Source organism: Pipistrellus kuhlii, unplaced genomic scaffold (assembly GCF_014108245.1).
Source record: "Pipistrellus kuhlii isolate mPipKuh1 unplaced genomic scaffold, mPipKuh1.p scaffold_m20_p_4, whole genome shotgun sequence".
NCBI classification, from domain to species: domain Eukaryota; kingdom Metazoa; phylum Chordata; class Mammalia; order Chiroptera; family Vespertilionidae; genus Pipistrellus; species Pipistrellus kuhlii.
The window spans coordinates 89519137-89542622 of NW_023425540.1; the positions used below are offsets into that span (position 1 = coordinate 89519137).

Below are 23486 nucleotides of genomic sequence, written 5' to 3' on the forward strand. Positions count from 1 at the left end.
TTCGGCCCGCGATTTAGGCTGGATTTTAGATTTTGGCCCCTTCTCTGATTGAGTTCGACACCCCTACCTTAGATCATTGATTTTAGACTATCCCAGTGTTAACATTTGAGCAATCAGTTTCACCCTAAATATTGCTCTATACTGCATCCCATAAGTTTTGATATGTTTTGATTTTATTATTTAGTTCAAAATGTTTTTATGTGTTATGATTTGTTCATGTTTTTATGTAGAATTGTGTTGTTTAATTTTCAGATATCTGGGAATTTTGCAAATATTATTATTATTTTTAAAATATGTTTTGATTTTTTTTTTTTTTACAGAGAGGAAGGGAGAAGGATAGAGAGTTAAAAACATGGATGAGAGAGAAACATGGATCAGCTGCCTCTTGCACACCCCTACTGGGGATGTGCCCGCAACCAAGGTACATGCCCTTAACCGGAATTGAACCTGGACCTTTCAGTCCGCAGGTCGATGCTCTATCCACTGAGCCAAACTGGTTTCGGCTATTATTTTATTTTAGATTTCTAATTTCATTGTGATCAGAGAACATACTCCATGATTTTTATCCTTTGAAATTTTTCAAAACTTGTTTTATGGCCCAGCACATGGTCTGTCTTGATGAATGTTCTACATATTCTCAAAAAGAATGTGCATCCTACAGTTGTAGGATGTAGCATTTTTGTAACCCAAAAGTTGGTTGGTTGTGTTCAAATCAGTTATGTCCATACTTTTTTTGGTCTCTTATCAGTTACAGAGAGAGGAGGAGTATTAAAATATCCAACTATAATTATAGATTTGTCGATTTTTCCTTTAATCAGGATGAAATCTGACTAATTTCATGTGTTTTGAAGCCCTTAGATTAGGTGAACATACATTTTGGATTATTAAGTCTTCCTGATGAATTGAGCCTTTTTCATTTTAAAAGTTCCTTTTTATTTCTGTTAATATTCTTTGTCTTAAAATCTACTTTGTCTCATTAACCTCGTCACTTCTATTTTTTTATGATTAATATTTGCAAATGCATCTTTTTTACCCTCTTTTCTGTGTTTAAAATGTATCTCTGATAAAGAGCATTTAGTTGGAACTTTGTACAATTTGTCTCTCTTTTTTTTTCTTCCTATTTCTCAATTACAGTTTACATTCAAAATTTGTATTCGCTTCAAGTATGCTACATAGTGATTAGACAGGCGTGTTCTTTACCAAGTGATCCCCTGATACAATCTTAGTCTTTTAATTTATTTACATTGAATGTTGATATAGTTGGATTTAGATCTCCCATCTCGCTATTTGTTTTATGTTTGCCCCTTCCGTGTTTTGTTTCTTTCCTGACCTATTGAATGATAGTTCTAACATCTCTGTTATCTCAGTTTGTTTCATTTGCGGTTGTATGTTTAAATATATAATCCTCGTTATGGGTCACATTTTTCTGCCTTTTGCCACATTCAGTAATTTTTGACTGTGTAATGAACATTGTGGATATGTTGTTGAATATGAAATTTGTTTGTCTCCCTGTACAGAGTTTTGGGTTTTGTATTTTAACAAGCATTTGACTCAGATCAGTTTGATCCTTTCAAGGCTCGTTTTTAAACTTTCTTAAGGCAGGTCTTGAGGAGTCTTTTTCTTAGACATGGCCTTTGAGGTCTTAGTAATTCCTGTGATGTCAGGAAGATCTTGAACCTTTGACTGGTCTATATCTCCAGCACTGTGCCACACTGAAATCTGTTTAATGCACAATTTCTTAATGGTAGCTGACCACAGATAGGTTCCTTTAAGCTTGTTCTCAAACTCTTCCCCAGGCTTGCTCTCTGTTGCCTGTAGATCTTTGCATTTTGTTATTTCTTGCCTGTGGTTTCTTAATTGGGAAACTTGCCTGATCTGAACAAATAGAATTTCCAGGAGGAGGGGGTGGGGAGTCTGAAGCTCAGAGCTGGACCCTCAGGCCAGCCCATAGCAAAGGGACAGGCCCCTTTGCATGTAAGGCGACAGACCAGATTAGGAAGAGATTTGGAAACATTGTACCTAAACTTCAAAGTCACCCCATAAGTGCAAGTTTCGTGCTCAGAAATAAAAAATACTTTAGGCAGGATCACAGGGGGGAGATGGCTGCCCAGTATTTACAACCCAAGGTCTGTCTATCTGAAGTTTCTGCTGTTTGTATTTGGTGCTTTTCCATCAGTACAAACATTTCAGGAACCATTTTGTAACCCAGTAATTAACCTGTCTCTCAGACTTTAGCATAGATTAGGGCACTTGTTCCTAAACTTGAACAACTCACCTGGTGATCTTGTTAAGATGCAAATTCTGATTTAGGAGGTCTGAGGAGGAGGGAGGGAGAGACGATGTGTGGGCTTTTCTAACTAGCACATGTGGCTTTGGGGCAGCGGTCGCCAACTGGTGGTCCGTGGATTACTGGGGGTCCGTGAGGTCTGAAAGGTTGGCGACAGCTGTTCTGGGAGATCTGTCTATCTTGTTGGTGTGAGCTTAGATGAGGGTACATAATGCTTATTGGATATGTCACACTTTAAAAGTCCTCTCTCTTCCTTCATTGTTCAGTGTATAAAGTTGGGAAGTGCTAAACTTAACATTCTTAATGTAAATAGGTCCAAAGCATAACGTCAAGGATCGACTTCTACAAAATGTTCCTGCAGTATATTGGAAAGATTTACATTTACTATAAATAGTAATTTGCTGTCCATCTGTTACCTAAGTTAAAACATTTAGAGTTTTTTATGTTGATTTCCATGAAATAATTTTGACATTTTCACAATTAAATAATGACTATAATATAAAATTTCAGCATGATCCTGTAACGAACGATAACTGTTTTTATTCTTTCTGAGTTGTAGTAAGAGTAGAGCAGGCAATGAGTGGCATTTCTCTGGTGCCCATTGTATTGGCCACTGTGCTAAGTGCTTTGCAACATGATTTCACTTCATCTCATGTTTAATAATCTTGTGAGGCAGGTGTCATATCTGTTTTTTCACATGAAATAAAATAATAACCACTTTCCTGCCTCCCAGGAATTAATCAAGATGACACCTGTTAGAAAGTAGCAGGCTCTAAGTTACAACCCATCATGTCTGACTTCATAGTCTAATTTTTCTATTGCACCATTTTGTTTGTAATATAGCAAAGCTTCAAAATATGGTGAGGAAGTACATAAACCTAATTTTATGTGTATGGATAAGTTTTACCCCATCAACAAAATTTATAGAATAGATAGATAACTTGGATAGTTAGTCATATCCCAGTAGTATTTTTTGTCACATGAAAAGATTTACTGCTTACACCTTTCTAGAAACATACCCATGTATAGTGTTGAACCATTTCTGTAGACTGATTGGGCTGGAGCTCTCAATTTATTTATTTATTTATTTATTTATTTATTTTAAAATAAATCTTTATTGTCCATATAATTACAAATGTTCTTCTTCCCCCCCCCCCTTCATTGCTCTCCTCCCCAGGTTCCCACCCCACCCTCTGCCCTTTCCCCACCTCCCATTGTCCTCATCCATAGGTGCACAGTTTATGTTCAGTCTCTTCCCACATCTCCCTCTCCCCCTTTCCCCAAGAATCGTCAGTTCACTCCTTTTCCATACCTCTGATTCTATTATATTCAATAGTTAATATTGTTCATCAGGTTTTTTTTTTTTTTTAATTTCCTTGGTTTTTAGATTCACTTGTTGATAGTTATGTATTGGTTGTTCATAATTTTTATCTTTATTTACTTTCTCTTTCGAAAGAACCCCCTTCAGCAATTCATATAATTCTGGTTTGGTGGTGGTGAACTCTTTTAGCCTTTTTTTTTTTTTTTTTTTTTTTTTTTTTTTTTTTTTTTTTTTTTTTATTAGTGAAGCTCTTTATCTGGCCTTCGATTCTGAGTGATAGCTTTGCTGGGTAGATTATTTTTGGCTGTAGGTTCTTACTATTCATCACCTTGAATATTTCTTGCCATTCCCGTCTGGCCTGCATGGTTTCTGCTGAGAAATCGGCTGACAGTCGTATGGGTGCTCCTTTATAGGTAACTACCTGCTTTGCTCTTGCTGCTTTTAATATTCTCTCTTTGTCTTTTGCTCTTGGAATTTTAATAATGATGTGTCTCGGTGTGGTCCTCTTTGGATTCCTTTTGTTTGGAGTTCTGTGCGCTTCCTGGACTTATACGTCTATTTCTTTCCCCAGGTGGGGGAAGTTTTCTGTCACTATTTCTTTCAGTATGTTTTCGGTATCTTGCTCTTTCTCTTCTTCTGGGACCCCCATAATTCTGATGTTGGTTCGCTTGAAGTTGTCCCAGAGGTTTCTTACATTATCTTCAACTTTCTGGATTCTCTTGTCTTCTTGCTTCTGCAGAGGAGTATCTTTTGGCTCTTTATGTTCCAAATCTTTGACTTGATTCTTGCGATCTTCCATTCTGTTTTTAGGACTCTGTATAATATTTTTTATTTCAGACAATGTATTCTTTATTTCTTGTTGATTCCTTATTATTTCTTGTTGATCCCTTATTATTTCTTGTTGATCACTCATTATTTCTAGTTGATCCCTTTTCATATCCTTGTAGGTCTTATCGACCTTTTCTAGGAAATTCTTGAAAAATCTTATAAGCGTAGATTTGAACTCTATATCCATTCGCTTTTTGTCCTCCATTTCTTTCGTTTGTGCTCTGTTTCCTTGTCTCAGCATTTTCACAGCTTCCCTGAGTTGGTAGCCTTAAAAGTCTCTGTGTTCTGCTTGGATGGGGCGGGGAGCCTAGAGCCTTGGCTTCTATCAGCCCCGCCCTATGTGGTTCCTGAGTCTCGGTATTCCGCAGGGTCCTTCAGTACTCGCTGCAAGCACCTCTGAGAGAAAGGTGCCCTCAATTTTCGCCTGCTACCAAACAGTCTAGGCTCTCCCCCAATGAGCCCAGAACTGGGGTTCAGTTCATTTGGAAGTGGAGTTGGAGGTGGCATTCAGAGCAGTCTGGAGCTTTTTTCTCCTTCTCACCAGGGCAATCCCGTGGCACAGCCAACCGTCCCTTCTCTGTGTGCAATGTGCCTGCCTCCGGGACCTCCTTTCGCCACTCCCCCGGGGTTCCGCCTTACAGCCCAGCTCCCTCTGGATGAGCCTTGGTCCCCGGGGTCTGGCCTAGAACTGGGGTTCAGAGCAGTCGGAACTGGGGCCCAGCACAGTCCAGAGCTTTTGTCTCCTTCCTGCCAGGGCAGTCTAGCAGCAGAGTCAAGTCCGTCCTCTGCGTGCACTGTGCGCGCCTCCAGGGGCTCTGCCTTTCGCTGCTCCCCTGGGATTCTGCCTCACAGCCCCGGCTCCCTCTGTTTGAGCCTGGGTCCCCAGGGTCTGGCTTAGAACTGGGGTTCAGTGCTGTCGGATCTGGGCTTCAGCACAGTTCGGGAGCTTTTATCTCCTTCCCGCTAGGGAACGCCAGCCAGGCACTCAGCCTCCCCCTCCTCTCTGGCTCTGTCCTCTCCGCGCCCGCCACGTGTCTCCATACCTTAGGCTTTTACAGCTCCTCCACTCTTCCTTCTTGTTTTTTCCTTGCTTCTCCTTGTAGAATTTCCAGTCAGTCGACTTTCCTGTAGTTCTGGTAATGTCCATTTTATATTTTAGTTGTATTTTATTGAAATTGTTGTGTGTGGCTGCGGCTAGGTGTTTACCTGTGCAGCCATCTTGGATTCTCGCCTGGAGCTCTCAATTTAAATAGTAATTCAGTCAAGCCAATATGCTGGACCCATAAGGAAGTCCACTCTTTCCCTAGCTAGTTTTCTCAGGGGTTAGAGCATGGACCCGAGAACTGAAAAACATCGTGGGGCGAGGATTAACAAGAACAACAAAAAGTCCTCTGGTTAGTGAAAATGTGTGTTTACCTCACATTCAGGAAACCAGCATAAGTAGAACTTCTTTAAATGTGAGATATATGGTGTGTGTGTGTGTGTGTGTGTGTGTGTGTGTGTATATATATATATATATATATATATATATATATATATATAAAATTTCAGAGAGGAAGAAGGGGGGGAAAGAGAGAGAGAGAGAGAGAAACCTGCATAATAAAAGCGTAATATACAAATAGACCGAATGGCATAATGACTGTTTGCTATGATGCATACTGACCATCAGGGGGCATATGTTCAACACAGGAGCTGCCCCAAGCCTGCAGGCCCCAGGCTAGCCAAGGCGGGTGTCAGCAGGCCTCCCCGATGCCCCACAGGAGTTGATCGGTGGGAGGGGGAGGCAGTCAGTGCCAGGCCAGCCAAGGCCAGTGACAGCAGGGGCTCTCCGATCACCCCACCAGTTGCCTACAAAAAATTGCTGACCAAGCCTAGGGTCCCTACCCATGCATGAATTTTATGCACTGGGCCACTAGTCAATGATGAGAGCGAGTCACTGATAGCTGCTTCCAGTTTGCCCTACATTGGGTATGGAGCCCACAACGTGGGTATGTGCCAGCTTCAAATATCTTCTTAGTAAATTGTTCAAGTTGGGATGCGTGCCTGTCTCTTTTCATTAATGTAGAAAATCTTTCACCTTATTTTAAATGTGTTTTTATTTCAGGAAGGAAGTCAGTGGGGAGAGAGAGAGAGAAACATCAATGATGAGAGAGACTCATTGATTGGCTGCCTCCTGCACCCATCACCACCACCCACCCCCACCCCGTGGGATAGAGCCTGCAACCTGGCCATGTGCCCTTGACAGGAATCGAACTATGGACTCTTCAGTCCACAGGCTGGCACTCTATCCACTGAGCCAAACCAGCTACGGCAAAATCTTTCACTTTAGAGACTCCTTTTCAATGGTAGAAGTTTACTATGCTCTATTTTTGGAAAGAGATCTCAAAGCCACTTCAAGATTGCACAGAGTTTTGTGGTTTTCAAAGTGTTTTCCTATGTGCTATTCCATTTCAGTCAGACACAGGAAGTCCATGCAGCCCTGTGTGCAAGCTTTCAGGGGTATATGATCTCAGTAGTGAGCAGCCGTTCTGATAGGGAGTGGGGGTGAGAGAGGGGGCACTAGTGCATAGAGATAAGGGATAGACCAAGGGGAGGGTACAGAGCATGTTTTCTCCCTTGAAAATTTGCGTGTTTTGCTTGGAGATTACTGTCAAATAGGAGGTGCTGGGCTGCTTGGCAGTTGTACTCTCATAGTTGTCAGGGTGTGGCTGCGTGTAGGTGCGCTGCTGCTGCTGCTACATGTAGGTTCATTAAAGAAAGGTGTGCAGTGGTGGGAGTGGCCAGAAGACTGGAGGCTGTGACTCTCAGATCATATCTGTCAGGATCTATTGGAGAGATCATAGGAGCTTTCCTTGTCTGTTGATGTTGTGAGTGATGCTCTTCTGAGACAGTGCTTGCTTTTTATGAGTGACCAGCAGTATTAATAACCAGCTTATTTTGTGCTCTCCAATCCTGATGTTCATTTTAATTAATACCTTAGAGTTATCAATTAACTCCCAGGTAGATGTCTGGCCAGCAAGTCCTATTGTTGCGGATATTTGAGTAGAAATAGGCTTTAAAACTGCAAGAATAGGCCAGCGTAGCTCCGTGGTTAGAATACTGGCCTGCACACTGAAGGACCTTGGGTTTGATTCCCAGTCAAGGGCACACAACTGGGTTGCAGGTTTGCTCCCTGTTCCCAGATGATGAGTGTGCTAGAGGAAACTGGTTGCACATTGATGTTTCTTTTCTTCCTTCCCTCTCTCCCCTCATCTCTGAAGAGCAATGGAAAAACTATCCTCAGGTGAGGATTAACAACAACAACAAAAAAGCTTAAAAAAAACAAAACAAAAAAAAACCTGCAAGAATAATTTCTCTGGGCCTAGTGAATATTCAAGTCTCCTTCCTGAGGTGTCTTACTGTGTTCTCATTCATGGAGAGGAGGCAGAACTGACCAACATGGTGAATATTACTGTTAGTGTATAACCTGCTTTTCACGCCCAGTTGAGATTTGACCTCTTGAGCCATTTATTTGTCCTCTGGGCCAGGACCCCTGTCTCCCTTTTCAGACTACATTTAGCAGTTGGTATCAGTGCCACCTGCTGACAGTGCACATCTCGTTTCTTTGTAGCATATGTCTCTTACTTGAACTTGGGAGAATGTGGTCCTGCATGCAATGCACCTCCACCATCCCTTAGTATCTCCCTCCTGGGAGATACTTAATAAATATTATCCTCGTGGTTGATAGTGTACATATTTTCACAGCCTTTCTCACTTCCACTATCCCTTAAATGAGAACATCATTGCTAAGAGCTGAGAGAAAGCTAGCTCACAGGTAGGCTTTAGTGAGAGTTGAACAAATGTGAGAGCTGCTGTAGTGTCTCCTTGCTGGGAAAGGTCTGTCCTTGCATAGGTACTTTCCAATTATAAATGCACCTCATCTGGAAGCTAAACACATGGTAACCCTCATTATCCGATCTCTTGCCTCTTGCCTTTTGCTCTCTAAAGCTTAGGTACCAGATGGATTCAGGTGAAATGGTATCCCTCACTGCCTGAACTGTGAGCCAGAGTACGAGTCTTTATTGTATCAATCAGCCATGCAATTTCCAAGTCGGTAAACATAAGCTGTTTATACATACATACCTTTTTGTAACCCAATTGGCGGTTGACTGTGTTTGCTTCATGTTTCCCTCCTTTCAGCCTACTTTGCAAATAGTGGTGGTAGATGTCTGAGTGGCTGAGTCTCATTCATTTTTTTTCTTTTCTGATCACATATATAATGCATTAGAGCAAAAATGTGACAACTTATAGCCATGTTATAACCAGGGTGAATTAGATTTAAATTACCACCCAGGAGTAATCTCTAACACTCATAATCAGTATGATCTACCTAGTTTTATTCACTGACAGCTTAAATTAGTATTTTAAATACAGCTGTGCAGCCAGTGGGTCATCTTGTCATTAAAGACAGTCAGAATGTTTGAATAAAGAATGACTTCAAAAAATAATTTTTCCTCCTATGATAATATAATGCATGTATAGAGAATTTGAATAATGTGGAAAAATTTTAAAAATTAGTCACCATAAAGTGATAACTCTATTAAATATTTTGGTAGTGGTTCTTCCTTGCTCTGTGTGTGTGTGTGTGTGTGTGTGTGTGTGTGTGTGTGTGTGTGAGAGAGAAAGAGAGAGAGAGAGAGAGAGAGAGAGAGAGAGAGAGAGAGAGAGAGATTATACCTTTTATACTTTTGTATCATTTTTTAAAAAATGTACAAGGAACATTTCCCCCTTATTAGTAATGAATGACTTTCATATTAAAAGAACTGTTTCAATATCACCACCACTGCTTTACATCAATGTCATACTTTCCTTTTCTAGAGGCTTACAACTTGATCTTTAGGAATGATCTGCAGAATATATAGAGTGTTGAGGTAGCTTTGGGTGTTCACAGTGTCTTATCTATGTTCCATCTTTTCACCAGTAGGGATAACCAATACTGCACCAAGTATATTTGGTAGGACTTTACACAACTCAGTTTTTGGTTAGAAATAGAGTTCATGTGTTCAAAACACTAATATGTCTTTGGGTATATTTTATAGTTTGTGGTTTATGGCATTTAATAGGGTGGGTGGGACCTTACTTGATTCCTTTCGGTCCTCTTGAGGCCACAGGAAACCCTGAGTTTGTATCCTCACACCTACCATGTGCCAGTTTTCCTGCTCCTTTGTAGAGGAGAAAAACAATTCTCTGAAATGTCAGCTTTCTTTATTCTTTCAATTTCACTAGAAATAATTGTGGACTCTCTTCAAGCCTTTCTTTTTAATTATTTTAAAAAATTTATTGATTAAAGTATTACATATGTGTCCTTATACCTCCCCCCCCCCCCCATACACACACACACCCCTGTTGTCCGTGTCCATTGGTTAGGTTTATATGCATGCATACAAGTCCTTTGGTTGATCTCTCCCCCTTTACCTCCACCCTCCCCTACCTTCCTTCTGAGGTTTGACGCCTGATCGATGCTGCTCTGTCTCTGGATGTGTTTTTGTTAATTAGTTTATGTTCATTATATTCCATAAATGAGTGAGATTATGTGATATTTTAGTGGTGGTTCTTCCTTGCTGTGTGTGTGTGTCTGGCTTATTTCACTTAGAATAATGCTCTCTAGTTCCATCCATGCTGTTGCAAAAGGTAAGAATTTTTTTTTACTATAGTGTTAGTGTAGATGTACCACAGGTTTTTAATCCACTCATCTGCTGATGGGCACTTAGGCAGTTTCCACATCTTAACTATGGTGAATTGTGCTGCTATGAACATAGGGGTGCATATATCCTTTCTGATTGGTGTTTCTGGTTTCTTGGGATATAGTCCTAGAAGTGGGTCAATTTCGAGTTCCATTTATAACTTCTTGAGGAAACTCCATACTGTTCTCCACAGTGGCTGCACTAATCTGCATTCCCAGGAGCAGTGCACGAGGGTTCCTTTTTCTCCACATCATCACCAGCACTTGTCATTTGTTGATTTGTTGATAATAGCCATTCTGACAGGTGTGAGATGGTACCACATTGTCATTTTGATTTGCATCTCTTGGGTAATTAGTGACCTATTTAGGTTCGTTTCCCATTTTTTGATTGGGTTATCTTCCTTTTGTTAAATTGTATGAGTTCCCTGTAAATGTTAGAGATTGAACCTTTATTGGTGATAACATTGGCAAATATGTTCTCCCATGCAGAGTGCTTTCTTTGTTCAAGCCTTTTTTGTATGTTCAGTCCCATCTTTATCTTTCCTTCCCCTGAATTCCTGCATTACCTGTATGGATGTTACCTTTTTCCTCCATTGCCTCCTCTGTTTCATCATTTTTCTAGTGGATAGTAATTCCTTGAAGAAGGAACAGGTGAGCTCTCCTTGCAGAGGGTTTGGAGTAAAGGTTTAATTCATTAAATAACTTCTTTTTTAAAGTTCAGATCTCTATTCCATTGTGCTGTAGCTGAGCTGCAGTGTAAATTAAAATTCATCTTTACAAACATGTTTCTTTCTTTTTCTTCCCTCATCCTATTATCAACTTTCCTCTTCTTTTTCCATGGCCACCGTGGCATGTCTTGCCTTTGCATCACTTGAAAGGAGTATTCAGTTGCTCTAGCTGGTTTGGCTCCGTGGATAGAGTGTCGGCCTATGGACATGTGTCAAACACAAGGCCCGCGGGCCAAATCCGTCCCGCCAGGCCTTGCAATGTGGCCCGCACCGTGCTGTCATCACTGCACTCTGCTGCGTTTCCATCACAATGACAGTTTATGACTGTTCAGTAAACCATTCGGCCCGCGATTTAGGCTGGATTTTAGATTTTGGCCCCTTCTCTGATTGAGTTCGACACCCCTAGTAAAGGGTCCCAGGTTTGATTCTGGTCAGGGGCATATGCCTGGGTTGTAGGCTTAATCGCCAGGAGGCAGCTGATCAATGATTCTCTTTCAACATTGATATTTCTATCTCTCTCTTCCCCTCTTCCTCTCTGAAATCAATAAAAATATATGTATGAAAAAAAACTTGTTAAAAATAAAAAATGAAAGAAGTACTCAATCCTCAACAGGCAGCTTTTTTTCTACCTAAAATGACATGAAGAGTTGGAAGAATTAGAAGTATTCAATTTAAGTTGTATCACCATCATCTTGAATTATTTTGCCTTGGATTAGTGGTAATATGTAAATACTCTGGGAAATGGTGTGGAGGATGCAAAGCTGTAGAAAGCCTGGGTACTGAGCATTTTTGTGTACCCTCCAAAATCCTCAGTCTTCTGGACAGGCCCCTAGCCACCCCACAGCTCCCCAGAGGGAGCATTGCCACGCTGAAGTCCTCCAGTTCCAGATGCTGGCTCTCTTTAGCAGATCTGAGTCCTCAGTTGTTACTCACTGTAAATAGCTGGACCTTCCAGAAGACTAGACCTCATGCGATTCAAGCATTGATTTTTTTATTGGATTTTAGGATTAGAAGGAAATTTAGAGATACCTAGTGGTCATCTAAGTACTGCATGTTTTACAGCTGAGGAGAACTAAGACTTAGAAAAGGCAAAAGATTTGTCCCAACCACATCTGATTAGCAGCAGAACCAGGATTATAAACATTTTCCATACTGACTTTGGTTCTGTGCTTTTGCTTGTGGATTAATGCAGACTCTACCCTGGGGACCTGGTGTGTCTAACTATTGTGACTGCTGACGTTTGCCAACAGTGTTAGGGAACCAGTTTTGTTGCTGAAAGTTTCTAGAGCAATTGGGTGAATACAAATGAAGCCCGACAGTGCTCCCCTGGCCTGTTACCTTCCCTTTAGGAGTTTCCATCCTATTTTCTAAGTCATATTCTGATCACATATCATTTAAGTGAAATTCCATGAGAGTTGCTAAGTATTTTTACCCATCTCCCAGTTATGATTTATCAGGCTAAGGTAAATGTTCACACTTTGGGGCTGTGTATTTTCCTGAACTCTTTCATCATTGTAAGAGTTGAGTTCAGTGAGAGATGGTGTGCTCATGTGCCTGGGATCTTCAGCCTAGTTCTCTTATTCCAGGTGACTGTGGTGGCCAGGCAATGTCTTTGGCATTGCAGTCTGTTCGTATTTCTACTTATTCTTTATTTGCCAAGTTGAGGTACTGGAAAGATTCCAAGAGCAAGCGGGTGATAGCAGACAACTGAATACAGCCATGTGTCTTTCCATGAAAACTGCTTTTCTTGGCTTTTCCCCAACAATGGTAGGTTGCCAAGAGAAAATGCTTTTGGCTTTATGAATGATATGGCCATACTCTGGGTTAGTTCTGGTTCTTTATGTCATTGAAAAGAATGAATACTTCTTGCTCTATATTTGGCAAATTTTGCTCTTGGTGTACTAAATTGTGTTTTTACACAACTTATATGAATTTGTGGTTTTATATGTGTGAAGAAAGATGCTAAAAACTTCAGGTTAATAAGCTTGTTGAGTAAGGTCGAAGCCACATCTCAAATGGAACATTTGTTGCCATGTTATGTGGGAGTTACATCAATTTCTTTTTGTGGGACCATCCTTTCTTGTTTGATTCCTCTATGGTTTTTATTTAAATGTCAACCCAGGAAGATTAGGCCAGGGTATTTTGATTATATTGTTATTGCTTATAGTATATTTTGTTAAAATGAACATTGTGAGTGTTTTTTTCTTATTTTTATTTATTTAAAATTTAATAAATCTTTATTGTTCAGATTATTACAATTGTTCCTCTTTTCCCTCCCCCCAAAGCCCTCCTTCACCCAGTTCCCATCCTCTGCCCTTACCTTCCCCACTGTGTCCTCATCCATAGGTGTAGGATTTTTATCCAGTCTCTTCCCACTCCCCTTTCCACCTGAGAATTGTCAGTCTACTCCCTTTCTATGCCGCTGATTCTATTATATTCACCAGTTTATTCTGTTCATCAGATTTTTTATTCACTTGATTTGTAGATTCACTTCTTGATAAATATCAATTTGTTGTCACTTTGTTGTTCATAATTTTTATCTTTACCTTTTTCTTCTTCTTCCCCTTCTTAAAGAATACCCTTCAGCATTTCATATAATACTGGTTTTGTGGTGATGAACTCCTTTAGTTTTTTCTTTGAAGCTGTTTATCTGACCTTCAATTCTAAATGCTAGCTTTGCTGGGTAGAGTAATCTTGGTTGTAGATTCTTGCTACTCATCACTTTGAATATTTTTGCCACTCCCGTCTGGCCTCCATAGCTTCTGTTGAGAAATCAGCTGACAGTCATATAGGTGCTCCCTTGTAGGTAACTAACTGTTTTTCTCTTGCTGCTTGTAAGATTCTCTCTTTGTCTTTTGCCCTTGGCATTTTAATTATGATGTGTCTCGGTGTGGTCCTCTTTGGATTCCTTTTGTTTAGGGTTCTGTGTGCTTCCTGGACTTATAAGTCTATGTCTTTCACCACGTGGGGGAAGTTTTCAGTCATTATTTCTTCTAATAGTTTTTCAATATCTTGCTCTCTTCTTCTGGCACCCCCATAATTCTGATGTTGGTACTCTTGAAGCTGTCCCGGAGGCTCCTTACACTATCTTCAAATTTTTGGATTCTTTTTGCTTTTTGCTTTTCTGGTTGTGTGGTTTTTGTTTCTTTGTATTTCAAATCTTAGACTTGATTCTTGCAGTCCTCTATCTGCTGTTAGGTCTCTGTATATTTTTTATTTCAGTTAGTGTATGTTTAATTTCTAATTGGGCCTTTTTCATATCCTCGAGGGTCTCGCTAAATTTATTGGCCTTTTCTAGGAAATTCTTGAAAAACCTTATAACTGTGGTTTTGAACTTTATATCTAGTCATTTGCTTTCATCCATTTATTTCATTTGTGACCTTTTTCTCTGTCTCCACATTTTCGCAGCTTTTCTGAGTTGGTAGAGTAGCTTTGTGTGCTAGGTGCCCTATAAGGCCCAGTGGCTCAGCCTCCCCAGTTACCTGAGGTGGCCACTCTTGGTGCACTCCTTTCTGGACTGTGTGTACAGCCTTGTTATAGTTAAACCTTGATTGTTTTTGGTATCACTGGGAGGAATTGACCTCCAGGCCAATTGACTGTGAGAATCACCTGTGTTTACGCTGGGAGAACTTCAGTGCTGGAGACACCCTTATGAGACAAGACTTGCGAAATTGTAAAAGCCTCTGTGCTCAGCTTGGATGGGGCAGAGTCTCAGGGCAAAGCAGACAGCCTTGGCTTCCCGTCTGCCCTGCCCTTTGAGGCCCCTGGATCTCAGTATCCCGTGGTAATCGCTGCAAGCAATTCTGAGAGAAAGCTGTCCTTGAGTTTCGCCCGCTTCCAGACAGTCCAGTTTCTCCCTATCTGAGTCTGGGTTCCTAAGTTCTCACCCAGAACTGGAGCTCCTCATAGTAAGGAGCTTCTGTCTCCCTCCCGCTTAAGAAAGCCAGTGGTGCACTCAGCAGTCAGTCCTTTTCACTCGCACTTGTTTGTGCGTCTCTGGACCTTTGCCTTTCACAGGTCCCCTGAGTCTCTGTGTGCTTTTTTCTTTCCTTCTAGTTGTAGAATTTCCACTCAGCCAGCTTTCCTGTGGTTCTGGATGATGTCCGTTTTGTCTTTTAGTGGTAGATTGAAATGGTTGTGCGAGGCAGCAGTTTAGGTGTTTACCTATGTCGCCATCTTGGTTTCTCCCCCATTGTGAGTGTTTTTAAAGCTTAAAAACAATGTAGAGTAGAATAGTTGAAAATGTTTATGATCTAGAAAATAATTGTCTGTTAAAAGTATTTCTACAACTAGTAAGTGCACAAGATTGTTTTGTTATAAATTCATTTCATGTTCATCTGAATATCTCCTGTTATCAAATGCCAGTAATTCCAAATGGCCTCTCCCTCTGATCCTACCTGTTTGAACCACTCCCCACCATCACATGGCCTCTGGAAATGCTTATTTAATTTTATTACCCTATGCATTTTTGTTGTTGTTAATCCTTACCAGAGTTAATTTTTTCCATTGATTTTTAGAATGGAAGGGAGGGATTGGGGTTTGGAGACAAAGAGAGGGGAAGGGAGAGAGAGAGAGAGCACAAGAGAGAGAAACATTGATGTGAGAGTGACACATCAATTGGTTTATCTCTTGCACCCAACCTGACCAGGATCGGGGATTAAACCTGCAACCCAGATATGTGCCCTTGATCAGGAATCAAATTTGCGACCCTTTGACCCACAGGTCGATGCTCTAAAAATGAGCCACACTGGCCAAGACTATCCTAATCATTCTTTTGAAAGAAATTATATTTAGTGCAAAGTGATCCTTCCCAAAGCCAACATACTACCTAACTGCTATAGCACTTACTGTATGTCAGTGAACTCTTCTTGGTGCTTTACATTGGTGAAGTTTAATCTTCACTCAATGCTCAGAAATAGTGCTATTATCTCCAATTTACAGCTGATAAAATGAAGGCATTGAGGGGTTAAAGTAAATTGCCCCCAAAGTCACACATTTAGCAATTGGCACATCTACCCTCTGACCAGGTGAATATCCCTAGAGTATACACATTTAAACACAGCACTTATTATCTCTCTGGATGAAATCTTATTGTGTCCGTGTTTCAGTAAAAGTTTTTTTTTTCTTTTTCCAAAACAGGCATTAATAACTGATCTTTGTGGACTGAGCCTATCTCTGTCCAGTGGTATCAAGTGCCATGGGTGTGCAAGTATGGATGTGTCTGGAGGAATCACAGATTGCCTCAAGCCTCGTGGCAAGGGTCAAAGACTCTGGACTGGGGAAGGGAGAGCTTCATAGCAAGTTTTACAACTGATTTTGCTAGGTTCCTAAGCTTTCTAGACCACCCTTTCCGCATCCATGAAGAGATGTGGATTTTTTGTTGTTTTCATACTTTTTATTGATTGATTTATTTTAGACAGAGCGGTCAGGGAAACAGACCTGCTCCTCCCATTCATGCATTCATTGGTTGATTCTTGGATGTGCTCTGACCAGAAATCAAACCCACAACCCTGATTTATCAGGAACCCGCAGCCTTGTATTAGGACAACATTCTAATAACGAACTGAGCTACCCTGCCAGGGCCTAAGAAGTGATATGTTTTAACCAGATACTCTCTGAAGTTCTTCCAGCTGAAAATTCTGTCCTTTCCAATTGTCTCTACTAAACATATTGCTGAAGGTCATACTTTGGTTTCTTGTATGTTTTTTGACCAGCATCCCATCCAACACACAGTACTTTCTTTGATCTCTCTGCTGTGTGGTGTGGTTTTAAGTGTCTATCAAGGTGTGAGGAAAACTGAAGAATTCAGCTTTAAAAAACAAACAAACAAAAAAAAACAACACACCAAAACAATGTGTTTAGTGGTCTCATTGAAACCACATCAAGCGAACACTTCTTGCCTCTTAAAACATTTCTGAAGGGTCAGCCGACTCTTAAGTAAAACCGTAAAGCAGAAGTGTGTTTCTGACTAGCCTCCTTTGGTCCTATACATCCTCTATCATTCTGTTCCAGGTATTCTCCTCTGGTTACACAGTGTGTCCGCATCAGGCTTTTAGTTCATAAATGGTTATGATCTGATCCTTCTCGTGAGTGTGTATTTCAAGAGATGTTTGGAGATAATGTTGGGAAGAGTTCATTTATGAGGGTAGTTATTTAATTGAGTGGTTGATGTCTTTGGATGTGAAACTATCTACTGGAAAAGGCCTATTTGTGGCAGGGATGTGTGAAATCTGGAGAGAGCTTGTAAGAGTTGGGCAGGGGGGAGTCTTTCTCCAGGGGTAAGTGTTCTTTATCTTTAGGAAATCCTAGGACCTCCTTTAAAAATGTAATAATGGACCTTATCTCTCAAAAGTGCACATCACACAAATTTGTATAGGTGATACCACCTAGCCTGCCCTCCTGCACACTCAAATACACATACACTGTGGACTTCCCAGACAGTGCCTGGCCCACACCTCATCCTAGGGATGTTTGGGTTGCTGATAATGGGAAAGGAGCTACTCCATGTGGTGGCCCTAATTGCGACGAACACATTTCTCTGTCCCCTTCTGTTACAGAGGAGCAATAAAATGCACCTATTGGCTTGTTTTTATTGTAGACCTACTCAGTCAGATGCTGAGAAGATATTAGGTCTAGTAATAATTAATGTCGTTTTCTAATACTTTTTTAAATCGAATTTATTTAAACAATACAACAAAATTTAATCAACAACATAGTTGCCGTTGTTTTCTACTACTTGTGCCCAACGCTCAGGAAGCATTTTAATCCCTCTGTTGTAAAATTCTTGTGATTTTGATGCAAAAAATTCGGTCAATGCATTTTTGAGGCATTCTTCATTATTAAATTTTTTTCCAAGAAGAAAGTTTTGCAAAGAACGAAACAAATGGTAATCGGAAGGGGCAATATCAGGAGAATAAGCGGGTTGAGGGAGAACTTCCCATTCCAAATGGCGCAGTTTTTCAGCAGTGATTCTTGCAGTATGCGGTCGTGAGTTATCGTGGTGAAGAATTACGCCCTTCCGATTAATCAGCGCGGGTTCTTTTTCTCTTAAAGCTTGGGCTAACCTTTCCAATTGGGCACTATACACTGCACTTGTAATGGTTTGGTTAGATGGTAAAAGTTCATAATGAAGAATTCCTTTAAAATTCCACCAAACACAAAACATCACTTTTTTCGCATGCAAGTCAGGTTTTGGCGTGGGCTGCGGAGCCTCATTTTTGTCCAACCATTGAGGCCGCCTTTTCAAATTAACATACAGCACCCATTCTTCATCTCCGGTAACAATTTGCTCTAAAAATGGCAAACGGTTTTGACGAGAGAGGAGCGAACTGCAAATTGTGACTCTTTGATTACGGTTGTTGTCGGTCAACTCATGAGGAACCCATTTTCCAAACTTTTGGACTTTGCCAAGTGCACGCAATTGATTGGAAATTGTTTTTTGTGAACAATTTAAAGTTGTCGCAAGCTCTTGTTGGGTAATTTGAGGATTTTGCACCAAAAGAGCTTGAAGAGCTTCTTGATCAAAATTGGACACACAGCCTCGACCACTCTTGTCATCTAACGAAAAATTTCCCTCGCGAAATTTCTCAGACCAACGCTGGCATTTTCTGGCGCTAGCTGCATCTTGACCAAGAGCACTACAGATGTTTTTTTTGCAGCCTCACTTGCTTTTCTTCCTAATTGGAACTCGTAAAGCATGCAGTGCCGAATATGCTCTTCATCCGCCATCTTCTTAGCCCTAGTTTTGCAACAAAAAACAAACCAAACACAAACTTTTTCAAGCAAAACTTGTTAATTGCACTTCACACGTTCTGTAGATACCACGTGTTTGAAGGTTATGTCAATACAAGTCAACGCCAAGCAAGATTTTAAACGAATGTTAAAAACGACATTAATTATTACTAGACCCGATAGAAAGGAGACGGTTACCTCTGACTTTCCTAGTCAGGAGAAATTTCCATTTTGATGATATGTTCTATACCCTTTCAGTTGGGTCTAAACCAGTGGTTCTCAACCTTTCTAATGTTGTGACCCTTTAATACAGTTCCTCATTTTGTGGTGATCCCCAACCATAAAATTATTTTCGTTGCTACTTTATAACTGAGAACCACTAGCAGGGTCGCCTAAGACCATCAGAAAACAGATATTTACATTACGATTCATAACAGTAGCAAAATTACAGTTATGAAGTAGCAACAAAAATAATTTTATGGTTGGGGGTCACCACATGAGGAGCTGTATTAAAGGGTCGCGGCATTAGAAAGGTTAAGAACCACTGGTCTAAACTCTTCAGTATCTCTTATAGTCAGTAGCACAGGTACATTGTAAATGATTCAAGCAATTTTCCATTCCTGTTTGCAAGTTGACAGATACATTTTTCTAAGCTTACTGCCTTAATTGATGAAGGAGTTAGGCGAGTAGTAGAGGTAGTCTCTGGGTTAGTGGGGAGAATCTTTCTATTCTTTGGAAGCTCAGAGCTTATTTTCTTATTTTTATAGCTGTCGTTTCATGACACATGTAGAAAATGAAAATATTTGTCCCACACACTGAGGTCAGCAGAGGAGACTGTTTGCAAGTCAGAGGTAACCACTGAGGCTGATGAATCAGTATTTTAGTATACCAGTTGGGAAGCCCTGGATTGGGGTTTGGCTAAGACCTTGTACCAAAGCCAAGGATTTGCTGGCTCAATGGATATAGATAGCATAGAGGACCTCCCATATATGCTGTCAATGGGGGACACAAAGCTATCATCATCCTGTAAAACCAACTTCAAGGACATATTATTATGCTCAGCCTTTTAGCATCGGTAGTTCACTTGCATGCTTGTCCACTCCATGACTGTTCATTCCAACTAGTAGCTAAAATCCTTATGGCAGATGCTGAGAAGATAGAAAGGAGACTGTTACTCCTGACTTTTCTATTTCCCCTGCAACTAATAGTGACTCTCATTTGTGCCTGCCTTAGAATTGGCCGCACGTTCTTTGATTGTCTCTGTTCTTGGGGCCAGTGTAGGGCTTTTTGTCCCCAGGTACTGCCTGATACATGGTCTCTTAGAGAGCCGTGATCGGCAAACTGTGGCTTATTAGCCACATGCGGCTCTTTGACCCCTTGAGTGTGGCTCTTCATAGCACGGCCTGAGCGAGTCTATTTTGAAGAAGTGGCATTAGAAGAAGTTTAAGTGTAAAAAATTCGCTCTCAAAAGAAATTTCAATTGTTGTACTGTTGATACTTGGCTCTATTTAATCTCATATAAGATAATATAAATATTTCATACGTTTTAATTTTTGATTTTACCTTGATTCTTGCACCATGACTAATGAGTTTGCCGACCACTGTCTTGGAGTATTCATTAGTTTGGTTTCTTCTCCAAATACTAATTAAGCACTCATTATGTGCTGGAGCCCAAGGACACAGAGATGTATGTTTCAGGAAGGCAAATTTTATCCTGGTTTTGTGTCCTAGACAGATTCAGGATGGATTGTGATAAGTGTTATTATGGCAGATAGATAATGCCGTAGAGTCATGTAGTTTGTTTGTTTTTTATACTTTCCATAGTATTTCTGTAGTACATGCCTTCACCAGAGTAGAAAGAGAAGCATTGTCTTTCCCTTCTCTGTGGATAGCTGTCACTTACCTATTTGCCAGACAACTCAGACTTAAGCAGGGTTTTTTGTTTTTTTAATTTTAAATATATATATATATATTTTTTTTTTAATTGATTTTTTTACAGAGAGGAAGGGAGAGAGATAGCTAGAAACGTCGATGAGAGAGAAACATTGATCAGCTCCCTCTTGCACATCCCCTACCGGGGATGTGCCCGCAACCAACATACATGCCCCTTACCAGAATTGAACCTGGGACCTTTCAGTCCACAGACGGACGCTCTACCACTGAGCCTAACCAGTTTCGGCTTAAGCAGTTTTTGATTGATGAACCAAGTATCGCTAGAATTGGCTCCAGGTACTATCTTTGCTTCATTAATAAAGGCTAATGTAGGCCTTTTTTAGTTTTTTTTAAATCCAACTAATAAAGAGGTTTTCTTATCAAATTTCATACTTTAGAGTCCCCATCCTTTGGGGAGAAGGCAGTAGGCCTCTAGATCTGGCACTAGTATTTATCTCTTCTTCTTCTTCTTCTTCTTTCTTTCTTTCTTTCTTTCTTTCTTTCTTCTTTCTTCTTTCTTCTTTCTTCTTTCTTCTTTCTTCTTTCTTCTTCTTCCTCCCCCCTAGTTTTTTCTTTCTTTGTATAGCTCGGTTCGTTGGAGCATCATCTTGTACACCAAGGTGTGATGGGTTTAATTCCCAGTTAGGGTTCATATTGGGGTTGCAGGTTGGACCCCTGTTGGGGCTCATGCAGGAGGCAGCTGGTCAGTGTTTCTCATGCTTTCCCTTCCCCTCTCTTTAAAAAAAAAAAAAAAAAGTCCTTATTCTCTTTTTGAAATGATTGATATACTTGGTTACAAGAATGCTTTCTCATGGGCAAACATGGTAGACCTATAAGACATTTTTAAATTTAGATTTCATTATAGTAAAGCTTGCCTTTTTAGGTGCTTAATATAGTTACTTTTCCCTGTTCTCTCAAATTTAACTTGAATTGATGCTTAAAGGGGCTCTGGAAAAAATAGAATAAAAGAAAATTTTAACATGTATGGGTTGCTGCTGAATAAGATAATGTAAATATTTGATACGTTTTAATTTTTCCATATTTTATATAAATTTTACCATCGGCTTAATAGTTACTTATTTCTGCTGTTCTGCTTTATGAATTTTATTGAAAAGAATACATGGTGGTTCTCAAGCAGCTTTACCCAAATCCTGATAAACTTCAGTTGAAAATAAAGCCAAATATATTAAATTGTTATCAAATAATGGTCAGAAAATTAGAGCAAATATTTTTATGTCCTGATTTGACTACTTTGTTATGAGTATTGATGTTAAAAATATGGGTGTTAGCCTAGACTTGGGAATGTTCAATCTGATCAAAGGACAATAGATGTAGAACAGAAATCTAGAAGTCTCTAAAAGCCAATGGCTTTTACCCACTCCGCAGGCTAGGACTAAAGAATACCCTCTGGTTCTACCAGGCTCTGCCAGGAAATTGTTTGGGGCCTGGGGTCCAGGCGGGGGTCTTATTTAGGAGCTGGGTAGCAGTCGTCTGTTGGAGGACTGACATTTGGTCCTCCTCCCTGTTAGCTCTAACTGGTCACAGAGAGGCTGGGATTGACCCTAGACTGAGAGACCTGAGCCCTGACCTTAATTAGAGTCTGACATTCTGCAGGTAGCTTGGATTTGTTTTGGTTCGTCTGCAGAATGTATTTGTTGTAGGCTGGGGAGGGAAAATTTTTCACTTTTTTAAATGTATAGTCAGTCACTATTAGCTGGATGTTCGTTACCTGCCATTAGGTAACGATAGCAGGTAATACACTTTGCTTTGATTTTACCTTGATTCTTGCACCATGAGGATCAAGACCACATTGAAATAGTTTTCTTCACTATTGGATGGCCAGAAAGAAAAAGTGAAAAATATTCCAGATGAAATTTATCAGTGTTCCCAAACCCCCAGGAACGCTTCAGTGCAGACAGAAAGTGCTTTGCCCAGAAGCTGACCAGGCAAGTTATATTCAAGGGACCAGACAGACCATACATCCACCCCATTTTCAACCTGGCAAGGTGATCATATGAATGTTGTAAAATGTTTACAATGTTTTAGAAACAGGTTTTTTGCAACATGTTGTGTGAACTTTGAGATCCAAAGGACCCTTTTGAAAGCTCTTTGGTCTCTTGGTATTTATTTCCCTCTCTACACTGAAGGGGTAAATAGAAGGACAAATTGTCTATCCTTCCCCTCCCTCAGCTACCGTGTACTTTGGTTTGTTGATGCTAGAGATTTCCAGTGTGATATGGATTTTCTTTGTCAAATTGGTGGTTATAACAAGTGAGCTCCATGACAAGCAGGAAAGTTGCCTCTGCACAGAACTAGGCTTGGCTCACAGCAGGAGTTTAGAGGATACAGGTAACCCCCACTTTTTAAAAAATCCTCACCCAAAGATATGTATTGATTAGAGGGGGGAGGGGAGGATTGAACCTGAAACCTAGGTATATGCCCTAACTGGGAATCGAACCCTCCACCTTTTGGTGAACAGGTTGATGCTCCGACTAAATAAACTAAGCCACCCTCCAGGGCCAGGTATCCCCCCACTTTTGGTTTACATTAATGCCATTTTGCTTTTGTCAAAGACCTACATTAGTACTTGTTTTCACTAACTGAAAGAAATTTGAAGAGGATTTTTTGCTTTTACGAAAAAAGGTGAAAAGTGAAAATAGCGTTCAGCAGTTCTGCAAAAAGCCAGGTACTTCTTCCCCAGGAGCCACACTCAGCATCTTAGCATCAAGCCACTGTAGCTTTGAGCTATGTTTGTGAGAATCTGGACTTTCTCTTTATGTTGTTCATCTATTAAGATTTGCTAGGATATCAGAAAAACCTAAGAAAGCTCACGAGGGTATTAAGTTTACGGTAAACTGGGTGTAATTAAGCACTTAAAAAATATTTTTATTGTTTTTTTTTGTTTGTTTTTAGAGAGAGAGGAAAGGAGAGATAGAA

At 40.3% G+C, this 23486-nt stretch overlaps 1 protein-coding gene across 8 annotated transcripts in view; it reads left to right on the top strand.

Moving 5' to 3' along the window:
- The window catches only part of LOC118703341 (CREB binding protein), a 157496-nt gene that overhangs the window by 45607 nt on the left and 88403 nt on the right, over positions 1 to 23486 (top strand). Inside the window, exon 1 of one of the 8 annotated variants that reach the window (XM_045571339.1) lies at positions 21493 to 21558. The exons of the other annotated variants lie outside the window; for them this stretch is intronic. The gene's annotated coding sequence lies outside the window, so the exon portion shown is untranslated. Of the gene's footprint in view, positions 1 to 21492; positions 21559 to 23486 lie in introns of those variants that run through there. 8 annotated transcript variants of the gene reach the window in all.